This window comes from Manis javanica, chromosome 8, assembly GCF_040802235.1.
Source record: "Manis javanica isolate MJ-LG chromosome 8, MJ_LKY, whole genome shotgun sequence".
NCBI lineage: Eukaryota > Metazoa > Chordata > Mammalia > Pholidota > Manidae > Manis > Manis javanica.
This window is the reverse complement of record NC_133163.1, coordinates 117701747-117720579: the sequence shown is the minus strand read 5'-3', so window position 1 is coordinate 117720579 and position 18833 is coordinate 117701747. Positions and strand designations below refer to the sequence as shown.

The 18833-nt window shown below is 33.3% G+C and overlaps 1 protein-coding gene and 1 long non-coding RNA gene across 5 annotated transcripts in view; one reads left to right on the top strand and one right to left on the bottom strand.

The window, feature by feature from the left end:
• GLCE (glucuronic acid epimerase) overlaps positions 1-18833 on the bottom strand; it is a 116763-nt gene that overhangs the window by 28188 nt on the left and 69742 nt on the right. The window lies entirely within an intron of this gene.
• LOC140843198 (uncharacterized) overlaps positions 440-18833 on the top strand; it is a 71249-nt gene continuing 52855 nt past the window's right edge. Inside the window, exon 1 of the long non-coding RNA XR_012120768.1 lies at positions 440-15554. This is a non-coding gene — a long non-coding RNA (uncharacterized lncRNA). The remainder of the gene's footprint in view (positions 15555-18833) is intronic.

Below are 18833 nucleotides of genomic sequence, written 5' to 3'. Positions count from 1 at the left end.
ATGAAGTTTGGTGCAATCCTGAAACACAGGAATGACAAAAGGGGAAATGTTCATCAAGTTCCTGCTTACTGTAATTTTAAACAATCCTAAGACATAGAGTCATGGCCATGCAGAAGCAGCTGTGTGGAAGCAATCAGTGCCCAGCCTGATTTTTTTTTTTTTTTTAGAATCAAACAATATATATATTTTCCCCTTAGGTAAGTTTAGATTTTTTTTCTTTTTAATTTTTTATTTTGGTATCACTAATCTACAATTACATGAAGAACATTATGTTTACTAGGCTCCCCCCTTCACCAAGTTCCCCCCACATACCCTTTCACAGTCACTGTCCACAGCGTAGTGAGATGCTGTAGAATCACTACTCGTCTTCTCTGTGTTGTCGAGCCCGCCCCGTACCCCCTGCCCCGCATTATACATGCTAATTGTAAGGCCCCCTTTCTTTTTCCCATCCTTATCCCTCCCTTCCCACCCATCCTCCCCAGTCCCTTTCCCTTTGGTAACTGTGAGTCCATTCGCGGATTCTGTGATTCTGCTGCTGTTTTGTTCCTTCAGTTTTTTTCTTGGTTCTTATACTCCACATATGAGTGAAATCATTTGGTACTTGTCTTTCTCCGCCAGGCTTATTTCACTGAGCATAATACCCTCTAGCTCCATCCATGTTGTTGCAAATGGTAGGATTTGTTTTCTTCTTATGCCCAGCCTGATTTTTAAATGTGATTAATTATTAGGCTAACTGCTGACATAAAAGTAGCAGAATGCAACTTTGAGTCCCTTACAAAGCAAAGCAGAAGCATCACATTGGAAAAAACAATTAAGAGACTACACTATCAAGAACCGGACGAGAAAGACCTGTCGGGTTGTTAGACTATACTGTGAATACTATTTGCTAGTCCATGTAATGTTTTTCTAACATTTACGATAAAAAGAAATGTGTAATATACCAGCCTTCTGATATTGTATAGCCTTTTGCAATTAAAAACAACCATAAGATTAGGAACCACATTTTAGATTTCTCTTAAATAGTTAATAGAATAACAGGGCAGGAGACAGGGAAAGAGGGGACCTTTATAAAAAGGGGAAGGAGAAGAAGAGACAAGCAGTTCTGAGTCCCTCTTAATGCAATCACACTTAATTCTCATAATTACAAAGTGGGTATCTTCTCCATTTTCCACATAAGGCAATTAATATGGAGCCACCTACAAGCCTTGCTCTCACTGCCAGTTACTTCACTTCTGTGAATTGCATTTATCGGTAAAAGAGGACTAGTACTATCTACCTTATTGGTACACCTCATTAGGTGGTCTTGAGTACTAAAGGAGATAATATATACACCTAAAAAAATGTGGAAATGTTCCATCTTTCCTCTTGCAGAGAGGTTACTAATGTGTTCAAAGTCACAATTTGTCCAAAGTCTAGAGAGCTGGAAACTGAAAGCAGATTAAAAGGCTAGAATCCAATTTTCTCTTAGTCCAGTGTTTACCATTACACATTTTCATTGTACTTTATTTCATATAATTTATCTTTATACCTCTACACCATGTTCAATAAAAAAAAAGTATGTCCCAAATGTCATATAGTACCTTCCAAACTTTGAAAACAGTCAACAAGTTTCTTCATCTAATTTCTAATAGAGGGCTCAGAGCTCCCAATGAGTTATCTCAGATTTTAAATTATCTAAGGCTAAGAATCTATGAACTAGTCACTCAAGAGAATACCACACTAACCCCAAAATTCTAAAACTAAACAGGTAATGAATATGAACATCTATAGCAGTTTATTCATAATAACCCACAACTGGAAACAACCCAAATGCCAATCAACTGGTGACTGAATAAACTGTGGTTCATCCATACAATAGAATGTAACTTAGCAATAAATTAATACCTGTTATCTGCAACAACATAGATGAATCTTAAAAGCATCTTAAAGAATCTTAAAAGCTGAGTGAAGAAAGCCAGACACAGAAGGTTACTTAATATATTATTTCATTTAAATGACATTCTGGAAACACAAAATTAGATAAAAATCAGATCAGCAGTGACAGAAAGCGATTTGACTATGAAGGGGCACAAGAGACTTTTGTGGGGTAATGGAAATATTTGAGATTTTGATGTGGTACAGGTTACATGATTACCCACCTGTCAAAAGTCATCTAACTTTATACTTTAAAGGGGGTGAATTTTATTCTATGTAAATTATACCTCAGTAAATCTGACTTGAACTTATAAAATTGGTCACAAAAAAATGTATTTCTAGAGGTTTTTTTTTTTTCAGCAATAAACACTATGAAATACAGATGAAGCTTATAAAGCACGTCAAAAAAACAAAAGGAGAAAGCAAATTGGGGAAAAACCTGAGCTTGAGTCTGACAGACCTAAATTTGAATGCTGGCAAGCTGGACAGTCTTGCACAGGCTAGGTAACCTTTCCAAATCTCAATTTTCTCATCTGTAAAACTGAGATTATACCTTCTATTTATAAAAGTAGTTGTAAACACTTGATTTGATCTCCACCATATAATACTAAAACAAAGGAAAATAGCTATGGATGAAGTAATGTGTCTTTTTTTAAGTCAATAAAGGAAAAATAACCTTTATCTATATCAGCTCATTTAATCAACATATATTTATCAAACATCTGTTATGTTTGTTAACATTTTCCCAAATAAACAATGTGAAAAAAGAGAGGTACATGCCCCCACCCAAAAAAGATCACTGTCCTTTAAGCTACTGTAGTTTTTATCTCATAAAAGTTGCTAAGAACAACAATCAAGAAACAAATATAATTTGCCTTTCTGCAAATCTATTGCTAAGAATGATCTATTGCTAAGGAACATAAATTTTATCAGCAATACATGTGAATTAAATAAGACTTAAGTTAATATTTCCCAAATGTACCATTTTCCAAGCAAATAGGGAGGTTATTATATTGGATTAATTTCAGCCCTGTTGGAACTTACATTTAATTTTTACTTAAGACTTTACTACATGCTGAGCAAAGGGTACAGATACTTTGTTGGTTTTTAAATTTGAGATGAATGTAAATTACAACAAAGAAATTCTATTTACCTAAATAAATGAGGTGACTGAAGTAGAAATGAAATTTATCTGAAGTAGTATTATACATTTTCTAAAGGTTGAAACTAAGTTTTTACTGACATTTATATAAACAATCTCAAATCTTGGCACTGGGATTATTTACAAAGGTAAAACTTGAATTATAAATATTTGGCAGAGAAAATTGTAACTTCTAATTTTTCTTCCCCAATTGAAATATTTGTCTTCATATATGTATGTATGTGTATATATCATGTATATTTCATATACATGTACATATATATTTTACTTCTTCCAACAGCCCCACCTTGTAGCCCACATGCTGCTTCATGTTTTTAAACAACCGCTCCTTCAAAACAGAACTTAAAGTACTACCACATATTTCTTAAGCTTTAGGTTTCAGAATGTGGTAAATATTAAGGAATAAGAAACTAAGATGACACACAAATCTTCTCTTTTCTATTAAGCCAACCACCAAGGAGCTATGGCTTCCTATTAATCCATTAGCAATCTGGATTATAAACCCAGTTTCTCTTATCGTGCCCTATGATGCACATTTGTAATAAGGATAGAGATCATTCTTTTTGTTAGTACTAAGCATTATACATTAAAAAGAAGCTAGCATTATACAATGAATTTGAAGACAGATAGCCATGTTTCCCAGCCCCTTAATATTTATTGTTTGGTATAGAGAAAGGGAAGGGTGTTCAAATATGTTACTGGAATCTATTTCTTGACTGAAAATTAAATTCTTCTAGTAGCTTCTTGGTGTAAATTTACACAGCTTGGATGCAGAAACGAAACAAGGGGACTTTACTTACAAGCTAAAAGCACACATAAAATCAATGAAACTTTTATTCCTTATTCTCTGCTTTAGTCAGAAGAAGTGACAAGGAGGACATAGAAATTTAATAATTTCAAAGCTTTCGGGGATCACATGGAATAATTTTACATGTTTTTCATATATTTTAGAAACTCATGGCGGTTACAGAGCACGCTGAAGTTAAATACGCCCAACCAGAACATTATTTTTCTGTGAGGAACTCCTTAAGGTGATTCATCAAGTCCTAAGTAGCACACCTTCCTTCAGCCTTTCAAGGAAAATGAGACATTACCCTAAAGTGCCCAAATATAGATATTCTATAATCTTTTATAATGTTAAATAAATTATTTATTTACATTAGAAAATTATCTCTCATCTCTGTATTTTCTGCCTCATTCCTCACTGTCTGCTCCTCTCCAAACAGCACATCCTCCACTAAAACAGAAACACTCTTGGTCTATAATTTTAGATTAACTTGTTAACTCTCCAAGGATAAACTCTTGCTGTTGCATTTATACCAGAAAATGAACTCCTTGAGGGGAGACACCGTGTGTAAATGAATTTTTCCCCTTTCCAAAGTGCCTAGGATAATACCAGTTTTGTTCTTTCCATATAGTGTTTTAATTTTTCCTGGAATACATTTTAATAAATTCCTATGAATATAATTTCCACCTCATATTCTACTTTGCTATCCAAATACTGATTCACATTTCCCTGTAAGGAAAAGTAGTAGCTAGTTTGGGTAGTGTAAAGGATCCCAAACGCTGCAACAATAAAAACAGTTAGAAGGCAATGCAATCAGTGAAAAAAAGTATTTGAAATCTTTAAGACACTGGCAGAATAAGATAAAAGTAAAACTCAGCAATTTTTTTTCCACTATAAATAAACCTAGAAGGAAAATGGGTGCATAAGTGTAACACACACAGGACTCATGTAGTCACACCAATCCCATTGTACCAAGTGACAAATCAAGATCTTTTTTCCTATGAAAACATTTTGTAATATAACACAATATTATGTATCTCATCGAAGACGTTGTTGCCTGTAAGTATCACTGATCATTTAGAATATATTATGCCTCGATATCAGTCACTAGCTCTTAAAAAAGCATTAATGACAATTCAACCATAGTCTCCTATCAGACTGATACTACTGGCAGGACCTATCAACATATTAGATAAATATACGAAGTTGTGCTGTAGATTTCATAATTAGTATTTTGTTATTTTCCTACAAATAAAAGGGAATTATGATCACTTAGACAATAACCTGTTTCATTCTATCCAATGGTTTACATGAAAACCTGAAATATATATATATCCTAACTGGGAAAAGCTCATAAATATACAAAAGATATTGAAGTATCTTTTAAGAGTTAGATAACAACAACATAATGATGAAATGGGGGCATTTGCTGAGTATGGTTCAAGTGTTCAATGAATATTCCATCAATTCACCTAATATATGTTCAGTTAGAAATAACTGGACAATAAATGCTAGGTAGCAAAATCAAAATCCCTGGCTGCTTGGAAAACTTGGGATATTTTGTCTTCAAAAATCTGAATTATAACAAAATCTGCCTCACCATCCATCCATTCACTCACACCTAAATAGAGCACCAGGAGAAAAACTTATTTTTGTCAGAATTGCAATGTGGACTTGAATTCTTGATCATTTGTTTTCTTTTTCAAAAATTTACTTTCATGGTCTCATTTAAATTAGCTATGTCAAGTATTCCATCTGGAAAACCAGCCTTTTTACTTCTTTAGACGGGAGCCATGAACTGTAGACTACAGACAGCCTTGAGAAGCCAGAAATACAATTAACAGAACTTAGGGTTTTCAGAAGGAACACGATTCTGCCTAAACCTTAATTTTAGCCCAGTGAAACCCATTTTGAACTTCTTACTTGCAGAAATGTAAGATAATAAATTTATGTTGTTATAAACCACTAAAATTTGTCATAGAAACAGCAACAGAAAACTAACATACCACTAACTGGTAGGCCCCAATTAACATTTATATTTTTATTGATCCCTGGTTGTGGATACTTACATAGAATTGTATTTTTAATAGCTCTCCAATAATCAGGTTTGGCAGACATAACCTTTTGGCTAATGAGAGAGCAAATCCCAATCAGAAGGAAAACACTAAAACTTTACAGGAGTAAATCATGCCTCTTGTGGCAGACTACACAGCTCAACAAATACCGATTACTGAGCATGTTGAAATTTACAACTATAATTGTGTATTTGTCTATTTCTCCTTTCAGTTCTACTAGTTTTCCTTCTTCTATTTTAAAGCTCTGTTATTAGATAATTACACATTTAGGAATGTTTCATCCTCTTGATGAATACATCCCTTTTACATTATGTAATGTCTTTCATATTTCAGATTGATATCTATAAATCTGACATTAATATAGGAACTCCAGCTTTCTTTTGATTAGTGTCTACATCATATCTTTTCTCATCTGTTTACTTTTAACCTGTATCTTTATATTCCTGTTAACAGTATATAATGAGTCTTTTAAAAAAACCTAATCTGTTTCTTTTAAATGGAATTCTTAGATCATTTACATTTAGTGTGATTACTGATATGGCTGGATTTATATCTGTCTTGCTATACAATTTTTTCTTTTCTTTTTCCTGCCATCTTTTGTTTTTTTATGATTCCATTTTATCTCCATCACTGATTTATTAGCTATACTTTAAAAATTTTTCTTGTTATAAATATCACAATATATTACTATTCTTGTTTTAAACAATTATCTTTAAGAAGAAACTCTTAAATGAGGGGGAAAAGGTTTTTATATCTACCCACATCTTAACCATTTCTAATACTCTTCATTCCTTTTTATAGATGCAAATTTCCATCTGTTACCATTTTCTTTCTGCCTGAAGAACTACTTTAAACATTTCTTGCAGTGCAAGTTTGGTGACAAATTCTCTCAGCTTTGTTTATTCAAAAAAATCTTTATTTTGTCTTCATTTTGGGAAGATCATTTTTGTCAGATACAGAGTTCTAGTTGAGTGTTAGTTTTTTTCTTCCAGTACTATAAGGATGTTACTGCAAGGATTCATAGTTTCTGACAAGGAATTTGCAGTGATTTTTGTGTATTAATTCATCTATTAAAGGTGATATTTTTTTCCCTGGATAATTCTAAGATTTTTTTCAAGTTTTTTATTCTTGGTTTCAACAATTTGATTACTGTACTTGGTTCTTCTGCTTGGAGATTTGTGAATGTCTGTAATGTGTGGGTTTACAGTTGTCATCAACCTTTGTAAATAAGGTGCCCACTATTTCTTGAATTATCTTTTCTGCCTCCCCATCTCCTGAAAGTCATTATACTTGTGTTATTTTCTCTTGGCATTTAATTTTAGATTATGCTGTGTCTTCAGGTTTTAACTGATCTTTTTCTCCTGTAATGTCTAATTTGCTAATCTCATCTGCTGCACTTTCCATTTCAGATATTATAATTTCATCTCCAGAAGTTGTATTTGGGTTTTTTCCAAAGTAACGTCTATTTCCCTCCTTGATAGGTATGTCTGTATTTTCCTCTACCCTCTTGAATATACTGACTCTACTTATAATGCTGCTTTAATGTTCTTGTCTGCTAATTTGATCACATGTGTCAAATTTCTTTCTCTCTTCTCTCTTCCTATTGGTTCTTTTTGTTCTGGTTATATTTTCCTGCTTCTTTGCATGTGTGGTCATTTTTTAATAGGTTGCAAGACATTAAATTTTACATTGTTGGATTTTTTTAAGGTTTGTTATGGACATATTTGTATATCATGCTTACTCTTCACCATATGGATATATTGCATATTTTTAAAAGGCAGAAGATGTTATTTATAGCAAATATGGAGAAATGGACTTGTGTAATTTATTCATCCTTAACCAATTTTTAAGTATACAGTATATTATTCTTAACTATAAGCACAATGTTGTACAGCAGATCTCTAGAACTTTTTCACCTTGCATAACTGAAACTTTATACCCACTGAATGGTAAATTCTCATTTCTCCCTCCTTCCAGCCCCTGGCAACCACTATTCTATTTTCTGATTCTGTGAGTTCGGCTATGTTAGTACTTCATGTAAGTAGAATCATGTATTTGTCCTTCTATGACTGTTTTGTTTAATTTCACTTAGTATATTGTGTTCAAGGTTCATCCATGTTGTTGCATGACAGAAGTCCTTCTTTTTTAAAGTTGAATAGTATCCCATTACAGGCATACCGCCATTTTCTTTATTCACTCATCCACTGATAGACACCTGGGTTGCTCCTACTTCTTGAGTATTGTGAATTATGCTTTAATGAACACAGAAGTGCAAATGTCTCTTCAAAGTTCTTGATTTCAATTATTTTGGATAAATACCCACAAGTGGGATTGATGGACCACATAGTATGGATTTTTTAAATTCCTTTTAGTATTTTTGAGCTTTGTTCTGGATATAGTTATATTGTTTGGAAAAAGCTCTACTGTTTCAAGGTTTAAACTTTGTTAGGCAGGCCCAGAGTACAACAGCTCCCCCTTATCCACAAGGGATATGTTCCGAGACCCCCAGTCATGCCTGAATCTGATCTGTAGACAGTATAGAAGTCTCTCTCTCTCTCTCTATATATATATATATATGTTTTTTCCTATATATACTTATGATAAAGTTCAATTTATAAATTAGGCACAGAGATTAACAATAACTAACAATAAAATAGAAAAATTATACTATAATAAAAAGTTATATGAATGTGGTCTCTCTCACAGTATCTTACTGCACTATACTCACCCTTGTGATAATGTGAGATGGTATCATGCCTACGTGATGAGATGAAGCGATGTGAATGATGTAAGCATTGTGACACAGTGTTAACCTACTCCTGACCTTCTGATAATATATCAGAAGGAGAATTATCTGCTTCTGGACTGTGGTTGACCACGGGTAACTAAACCACAGGAAGTGAAAGCACAGATAAGGGAACTACTGGAGCTTTTAGTCTAGGGCTATGCCCTTCTTAAGACTTTACTCAATGCCTGTCTATTAGGAGGTCTTTCCACTCTGGCTGATGAGGCCACTTTCGCCTCTGTGATCTGAGGACTTTTCTTCCTTCTCCTTCTAGTAGTTCTTTTCCTAGGTTGAATAGTTGCATGTCATGTATGCACAGACTGATAGTCCACCAAAGACTTGAAGGAGCCCTCTGCAGGTCCCGGAGCTCCCTACTTACACAGCCCTCTCCTTTCCAGTATTTTGCCCTCAAAATTTTAGCTTCCTTGTCATCTCTGAACCCCAGACTCAATCCTGTGAGACCCTGGGCTGCTTAGGTTCCTTCTCCCTGCACTGTGGGCTTGGGCTTACCTCATTTGTTTCTCTTCTCTCAGAAACAGACTTTTACCCAGTGTCTGAAACACCACAACTAGGAAACAAGTTGAAAAGTCAGTTCTTACCATTAATAAGTTTTCTATTTAATTATTGTACCACTGTTTTGCTGCAACTTAAAAAGCCTCACTGTATTTGTAGCTGACTTCAAGTGTTAATTACTAAGCCATCACATAAAATGTCTTGTATGGAACACATTCTAAATAAAAAATGACTACGGAGGATGATCTCCCATGAAAATGTAATTATTTCTTTGTCTCTTCTTGTCCTTTTATAAAATGAGCATGTAAATTTTTAGCTAATTCTCCAAATATCTTTAAAATTTTTATCCTGGTATACTATACACAGTGAACAGCTTATTTTTCACAAAGTAAATGTACCAGTGCAACCAGTATCTAGATTAAGAACACAAGGTTTAACATTTAGAATTCAAATTAACAGAAAAAGAAAAAAATTATACCATCTCATTAGGTTTTATCAAATAGAAACACTTGAGAAAATGTTTCCAACTATGACTTTATTAAATGTTTACAGCAAACTATCAGTAGAAACGAACTTCCTTAATCAGCTATCCAGAAGATCCCCTCATATTACTTCCCTGTCAAAATCCTTCCCCCAAAGTAACGACTCTCCAGATTTCTAACATAAAAAATTGGTTTTGCCTATTGTTAAACTTTATGTAACTGGAATCACACAGTGTGTACTCTTCTGTCACTGGCTTTTTCCACTGAACATTATGTTCCTGAGACTCATCCATGTGGTTGTATAATAATAGTTCATTTATTCTCATTGTTGTATGGTATGCCATTGTACAAATATATCACTATTTAGTTGTCCAGTTTGCTGTTGAACATTTGGATTGTTTCCAGTTGTTGGCTATCTGAATATTGCTCTACGAACACACTTACACATGTGTTTTGGTGAACATATGTTAGCATTTGTTGGTATATACCTAAGAGTGGAATTGTGAGGTCATGTGCTATGAGTATGAGTGAATTCAGTTTTAGTGAGAAAAAGAAAGGCATTAACCAGCTAAAGCTATTTATATTCCCACTAGCTGTGGAAAATGTGTGCAATGTAACACATCCTCGCCAGCATTTGGTACTGTCAGTCTTTTAGGTCCAGCCCTTTTGTAGGGTGGGCAGTGAGGTCTCATCATGACTTTAATCTGTACTTTGCAGATAACTAATGAGATTGAGGGTCTTTTAATATGTGTGTTTTACTTTTTGAATTATCTTATTCTGTGAAGTGATCATTAAAAGTTTTGCCCATTTTTCTGTTGGGTTGCCTGTCTGTCTTACTGCTATTTAGGAATTTTATATATTCTGGCTGGGTTCTTTGTCAGATATATGAAATGCAAATAGCAAATATCTTCTTACCATTCTATGGTTTGCTTTTTCATTCTTAATGGTCTTTTAATGAACAGAATTTCTTGATTTTAATATAGTTCAATCTACCATTTTCTTCTTTTATTGTTAATGCTTTATGTAGTCTATTTAAGAATCTTTGCCTCCCATGATTATAAGGATACTGTATTCTTCCAGTTTCATTGTTCTACTTTTCATACCTATAATTCACCTGTAATTGATTTTTTTATGTGGTTTGAGTTCAAGATTCATTTTCTTCCCCACATGGATATCTAACTGACCTAGCACAAATATATTGGAAAAAATGTCCTTTCCTCTGCACTGCAATATTATCTTTGATATAAATTAAGTGATTACATGTGTGCATCTGTTGTCTCTATTTTGTTTCATTGGTTTATTTGTCTTTTCTTGTGACAGAACCATGTTGTCTTTATTACTACAGCTTTATAATGTCTTGGTATCTTGTGGTATAAATCCTCCAGTTTTGTTATTCTTCAAGACAATCTTGGCTGTTGTTCACCCTTACGTTTCCATAATTTAAGAATCAGCTTGCCAATTAAAAACTAACAAATCTTTTGGGATTTTGTTTGAGACTGCACTGAATCTAAATGGGGAGCATTGGCATTTTTACCACACTGACTCTTTCAGTCCATGAACTGGCATATTCCTCTATTTATTTGTCTTCTTAATTTCTCCCAGTAATGTCTTACAATCTTCAGTATAGAAGTCTTTTGTTAGACTAATTTGGGGTATTTGATGTTTTTGATACACTGTATGGCATCTTTTAAATTAAGGTATCATTGATATACAATCTTATGACAGTTGCACATGAGCAACACTGTGGTTAACGCATTCACCCATTTTATCAAGTACCCCCCCACACCCCATTGCAGTCTCTGTTACGGCATCATTTTTTAAAATTATTGTTTTATTGAGGTATCACCGATACACAATCTTAGAATGGTTTCACATGAGTAACATTGTGGTTAGTACATTCACCCATCTTATCAAGTTCCCCTGCAACAACCCATTGCAGTCACTGTCCGTCAGCACAGTAAGATGCTATCGAGTGATTGTCTTCTCTGTGACATACTATGGCATCATTTTTTAAATTTCACTTTTTGTTTGTTGTCAGTATTCATTTGTATATGTATGTCACTCGTGTATCTGGCAACCTTGCAAAATTCACTTTTTAATTCTCTTAGTTTATAAATTCTCTTGAACTTTCTTTGAAATTATCATGTCATCTGTAAGTGACTGCAGTTTTATTTCTCTCTCTCTAATCATCGCTTCTCTCTTGTTGCACTGCATAGGCTGGCTCTGTCCAAGAGGACACTCTTGATAATGGAAATGTTCTGTTGTAGCCACAAGCCACGCGCACCTATTGAGCACCTAATATGTGGCCAGTGTGACTAATGGTCTGTAGTTTTAATGTGAACTAACTGGACAGCTCAGGTCTAGGATCTCTGATATTAAATGGTGAATACAAGTGGCAATAGCAGGCATCCTTGCTTTATTACTGATCTCAAAATGAATGCTTTCCATATTTTACCACTAAATATGCTACTTGCTGTGTATTTTGAGGGGGCGGGGGGTGCAGAAATCCCTATCACATTAAGGAAGGTCTGTTCTACTGATACTCTGCTGTGAGCATTTAACAAAATCATGAATGGGTAAACTTTATAAAATACTTCTATTTGATAAAACCTATTGAGATGATATAATTCCCTTTTCCTGCTAATTTGGTCAGTTACCGTCACTGAGTTCTGAGTGTTCAACTAAACTCACACTACTACAGCAAATTCAACTTGGTCATGACATCTGTTTCCACATCTATCTAGATTTGATTTGCTAATATTTTTAGAATTTCTTCACCTTAAATTCTCAAGAGAAATGGACTTGAAGTTTTCCTTTCTTATAATGTCCTTATCAGCTGTTGATATTATGCAAGCTTCAAAACGGGATAGGAAATATTTTCTCTCCTTTTATTCTCTGAAGGACTATTAGTAATATTGATGTTATTTCTTCTGAAAATTCTTAGAAAAATTTCTTTGTGACATCATCTGAGCCTGGAAATTTCTTTGTGGAAAAGTTTCAAATTACAGGCTCAATTTCATTAATAAATATGGAACTATTCAGATTTTTAATCTTTTGTAAGTTTTAAAAAGTTGTTTTTCTAGAAATTTGTCCATTTTATCTAAATATTCAAATCTATTGGTATGAAGTCATTTCAAAAGTCCTCTTATCTTTTTTAATATCTGTAGGATTTTCTTCATCAGTCTTCCAGGGAGTTCATCATTTTTATGAAAGTACTACTTTTGTTAATTCTCTTCTGTACTTTTACTTTTTACCTTATTAATTTGGCTCTTTTATTTTCTGCCTTCTACATTTTTTGTAGAAGAATGCTTCCTGCAGGGCTTCACTTTGGTCCACAGCCTTTGCTTAAAAAAGATTATCCCATTTTTTTACTGTACTATAAAAAATAAATTGATGACTTCCCTGACTTAATTATCTAAACAGTTCATTCTATTAAATGTTATGTTTTCAAAAGCTTCCTCTGACACACTTATCTAGTTGTCAGCTCTGTAATAAGCACATAGTATTTAAGACTGGTGATCCTGTTGTTATAGGGCTTCACAAATACTGATATTCTCTCTCCAAAGAATCCTTTTCCATAAATAGGAATCTCTAATAATTAATTGGAGACCCTTATGGTAAAACATATGAAGTAGCATAGTCAGGATAATCAAGTCCTAGAAAAGTAAATATTTCTCACTCTTGGTAATCTAGCAAAACAAATTTATTTCTTGCTTACACATGGCCCACCAACTCAAAGTACATTTAAACATTAATCACCATTGATTTAATCGGGCAATAATTTTGTATATGTGTGTTGTATGTGTAGACATATATAAGTATTGCCTAATTAAATAATTTCATTTTTATTGTTAAAAATTAATTGTAACTGACCAATTTAAATATGTACAGTATATACGCACATATTTTTTCCCTACTGACATCTACTCAAGAATATACCAATTAATTATTAACAGGCTTACTCTGGCTGAAGACATTAACTCTATATTAAAAAGTCCTAATTTATAGATTAGGAATATACATGAATATGATATCTTATAATGTACCCATGTAGCCATGTTTTGATTTTCAGTAAGGGGTTAGAATTCATTTTAGTATAAACTTTCCTGCTTGGCAACTGGGCTTTACTCTGAAGACCCCATTATTCCTATACTGTTTGGAAATGAACACTACTGACAAAGTAAAAATGGTACATTTAAAAAGTAACTGACCGGTTATATTATTGCCTCAGATTTTCTGTCTTCTGCATTTGTACATTTGTGAGATAGACAAAGCTTTTACAAACCAGGAATTTATGAGATCTTTACAAAATATTCCTTTTGTAGTAACTTTTTATATTAATATAGTACTCAGAATTCTATCTAGCTTGCCATGTTCAACTATAGCAGTTTTTGAACTTTGCCAAAGTCATGCTTATTACTCATGAAATACTTCTAAAATGTTAATAGCTTGGAACAAGAGTGACATTTGTGTCAAAGACTTAATTCTTACCCAACTCACTTAGAGATAAGCAGTTTAGTGACAGAAATAGTCATGATCACAAGATAGTCTAATCACTAGAGCAAATAACAAAGAATTGAAATAGGTAGGTTTAGGGGTGTGTGTGGGGGGCATAGAGGGTGAAGTTTGATGAATTAGAGCTTTTAGTCCAACGAAAACCTGAAAGTTCACATATATAACATTAGGAAGCTGTATGGCATAGTAGTTAAGGATGTAGGCTATTAACTATTCCTTCCGTGTTAGAATCCTGGTTCTATCACTTATTATTAACTCTGTGTCTTTATTTAACTTGTTTACATCTCAGTTTCCTCATGTACCATATGGGTTTAAAGAATAACTACCCCAAAGGGTAGGATCACGAGTTAATATATGTAAAGTGTTTAGATCAAAGCCAGGCACCTAGAAAGTACTCCATAAACGTTAGGAAATAACACCACCCCCATGACATTAAAAAGAAGTGAGAAAAAGAATCTTTCAACCTAATGTCTACCGAAGTTCAAAACCTTCACTACTTCACAAAACAGTGTTCCTTATGCATGAAGACCCAATCAACAAGTGTTTACTGAACACCTACTAGGCAAGGGATGTCAAGACAAGAGGCATAAGTAACAACTGTTCCTCAAAACCTTATAACCATAACTAATAAACAGGTTATTTAGAATATAAGAGCAAACATACTTAAATATTGAACTCTGTGGCAGAGAACATAAATCCTGACTAAGAGACAAGGAATTCCATGAGAGTTGATGCAAGGATGCCTGGTATACTGCTGGCAGTCCCAGAACAGATTCTCTGCATTAGGCCAAGCCTGCAGAGGACCCTTACTTATCTCCCTCCGGCAAAAAAGAAAAAAAAAAGCTTAAAATTATTTGGCTAATGTTGTGGTCTTTTACTCCTAATGACAAGAATCATGCTTGGTTACATGTTCTGTATTACTATAGGTACATGTAGTACTAAAAGCACTTAAATTCACCAGCATAGTTGCATAGAACGCACCATCCATTCTAAAAATGAAAAAATAAAACCAAAAATCCCTATTTATTGGTTAAGAACCAAAGAAAAGTAGATCAGCTATACCTTTCATGTTAGGTTTCGTACTGACATAATTTCTGACATAAGAATCAGACAGCTGGGAATAATCTTAGAAACCATAGTCCAATAACTATTTATAGCCAAGAATTTTTTTAAATCTAGAGAAGTTTAATGTCCAAAGTCACACAGTCAGCACTGGCTGTACAACATCAGAACTCAACTCTTCTGATTTCTGAGGCTGTGCTTTCCACTTCAACTTATACCTCTATTGATCGACCTGCAATACTAAGACAGAAAAATTCAGGTAATACTTTTATATCATCCTACTTAGTATTACAGTAGACTTTACCCTGGTATTTAATAAAAGAAATACTGAATTCTGGACTTTTTCTTTAGCAAATAATATTTAGCACTTTTTAAACAAAAATTCTGTAGTTGACTATATACATTGAAGCAATTTCCCATATAATTTTATCACACTTGAAGTATTTTCCATATTTATTGATTTGAGAATTTTAATATGCTAGAAATATTAAATAACTAATGAATGACTATAGATGAATTTATATTAAGTGTACAATAAGACCACTAATATAATGAAAATATTGAGAAAAACTCTTACAATTGACAATAATTCTATATATAACTCTTAATTTTGGCAGTTGAACATTACTAGAGGCTAAAATACCATTAAGATAAAGACAGCTGTGCAAATGGAATTTATCGATCTACCATAGAATTAGTTTATTGACAAAATAGTTTAAAGCATTATTTGCAGCTACATGTTTGTTCTACAATGTTATACTAAGTATCATTTCTAAGAGTTTAGACTATTAAAAAATTACTGAAAATGTGTTAAATTGTTGAGTATTTTTACTGCTTACAACAATCAGACATTATTATTTCTGATTCACAGATATTTTTAAGAAAGCCACTAATTGTCACTAATATCATTAGGAATTCTTTCTGGAAATCAACTGGAGACTAAGTCACATAATGAGCATTAATGAGTATTATGCTGGCAGTTCCCTCATATAACATGCAAAAATTAGGTTTTCAAAAGTTTCTTTACGGTTGAAGAAAACACTACATAAGGTTGAGATAGTCTCAGTCTTATCTAATTATTAGTTTCCTTCCCAAAGGTTTAAAAGTTCAAAAGATTTCCTAATAATTTTCATTGATTTTTTAATCTTAGGAAAAGCAGAACAACAGTACAGTGATGAGTGTGGACTTGAGACCAGCACACAAAGGTTCAAATTCTCACTCTACCACTACTAGCTCTGTTATCTTGGATAAAATTTTTTAAATTGTAAAATATGGATAATCATACATACCATGTAAACTAATTGTAAGGATTAAGTTAAATAACATGGAAAAAAACCGCCTGACTGGGAGTCAATCAAAAGAAGAGAGACTGCTCAAAAGAAGTTAAACTTCATCCTTCCTCAATTCTCCAATATTGACACTGTCAACTCTTATGCATGCATAATTGCTTGTAGCTGCCACTTTATTAATCTCAAGCTCTAAAGCATACTCAACTTAAGTCACAAAGTTCACCTTTCTAGTCTTCTATTAATAAACAAGGAAGCAGGCTGCCAACAAGACCTTACCCGACAAAACCACACACCTTCCTTTTTTTTCCCTGCTGTTCAGAAAGAAGGAACTAAAACACAGAAAAAATATATTTATAGTGTGTGTATATGCATATATGTGTGTGTGTACACACACATACACATATGCACACGTGGTTTTTTCCCTTTCACAAGGCTAGAAAAACAGTTTGTTTTATTTACAAAGAGAGTCTGAGAAGGCAGAACAATACAAGTTAAAGACCAGAGCAGCCACAGCCACTATAGAAAGGTCTCACTTTCTAATACAGAACTTACTGATTTAAATTCAGATTGTCACCATCACAATAACAACCACCTTGGGTTTACCCACTAGAAATATCAGTGATGTAATCACACTATTAAATAGGATATCTAAAGAAATATGCTCATTATAAAGCAGACAAGAAAGTCATCTTCCCATTTGTAATGACTTTTAATACTAACTTTTATTTTCAGAATCCGAGTACATAAATAAAATAACACTTAGGTTGCCTTTCTCCTACTGAAATAGGGGATTAACTCAGTTAACTAAAATGTGTATCAACAGAATCAGTCATGATTAACCAAAGGATGTGACAGCAATGCTATCCTTTAAGGCATTTAGTATTTTCCCAACATAAGAATGTATTTTAGGTAATATATTAAGTTCTTAAAAAGCCTTTGTACAGCAAACAAACTAAAATATATTTAAACAACACGGCTTCCCTATTCATATTCTAAGATTAAATACAGGTCTTTAAAAAATAGAAATAGTAAATAAAAAGCTCAAACACTAAAAATCACTCACTAAAACCTGCTATGTCTTTAATCCACTATGATAAAAACTAAATGTAAACTAAGAAGTCAATTAGTAACTGAATTACAGATTTTTTAGTAGTAGCCTTTGAAATCCAAAAAATTAAGTGATGACCATTCCATACTTTATTAATTCAGCTCCGTGAAGCAATATCTTATTTTTAAGTTATCAATTTAAATATTTATATGAAGTGGCCCAAGTTTAAAAACATTCATTTCTTATCTCTTTCACATACTATTGACTGATCAGTTAAAAGAATGTATCAAAGGCTGTATGTTGACAGACATCACAAGAAAGTACCAGGCCGGCTTGTTCATTTGATAGTCAAAGGGGAAAAGATCTCACCTAAGACTCTAAAATTTCTTTTTCTAAAGTGACATTTGCCAATCCAAAGCCAACCTTGTAGCACTCGTAGAATTTATTACACTTCACCCTGCCCTACATGTCTTTTCAGTCACAGATGGAATCAATGAATAAACTCTTATAAAGCAATCTAGCTTTGGATAACAATAAAATTATCACTCAAATACTCAGCTATATAAAAACTATACATTCATTCCATCATAGTAAATACAGGAAACTAAAAATCATACTTGGGAATATATTTTATCATAAAATATAGCCAAATATTCAGAGATGATGGCAACGAGTTCAATAAAAAATTTTTTGGAAAACATGGTTGATCATAAAGGAGAAAATCAAGAGAAATAAAAGCAACCAGCTGTCCATTCACAAACATATGGAATGCATATCAACATCAGTCATTGGTGAAATGCAAATTACAACCATGAGATACCATCACACATACATAAGAACAGATGAAAGACAAAAACTGACAATACACCAAGGTGCTGATGAGGATGCAGGGCAACAGGGACTCTCATTCACTGGTGAACACAAAGTTGTATACAGACACTTGGAAAAAAGTTTGGCAGTATCTTATAAAGTTAAATATAGACTTAAAATCCATAATCCCACTCCTAGGTATTTGCCCATGTGAAGCAAAATCAAAAAATAATATACACACACACACACACACAAAAACACCTTATGTAAATGTGTGTAGTGGTAGCTTTATTCACAATTGTCCAAAGCTGGAAACAGATGTCCCTTAACAAGTGAATGGATAAACAAACTGTGGTAATACAATGGAATGCTACTCAGCAATAAAAAGGAA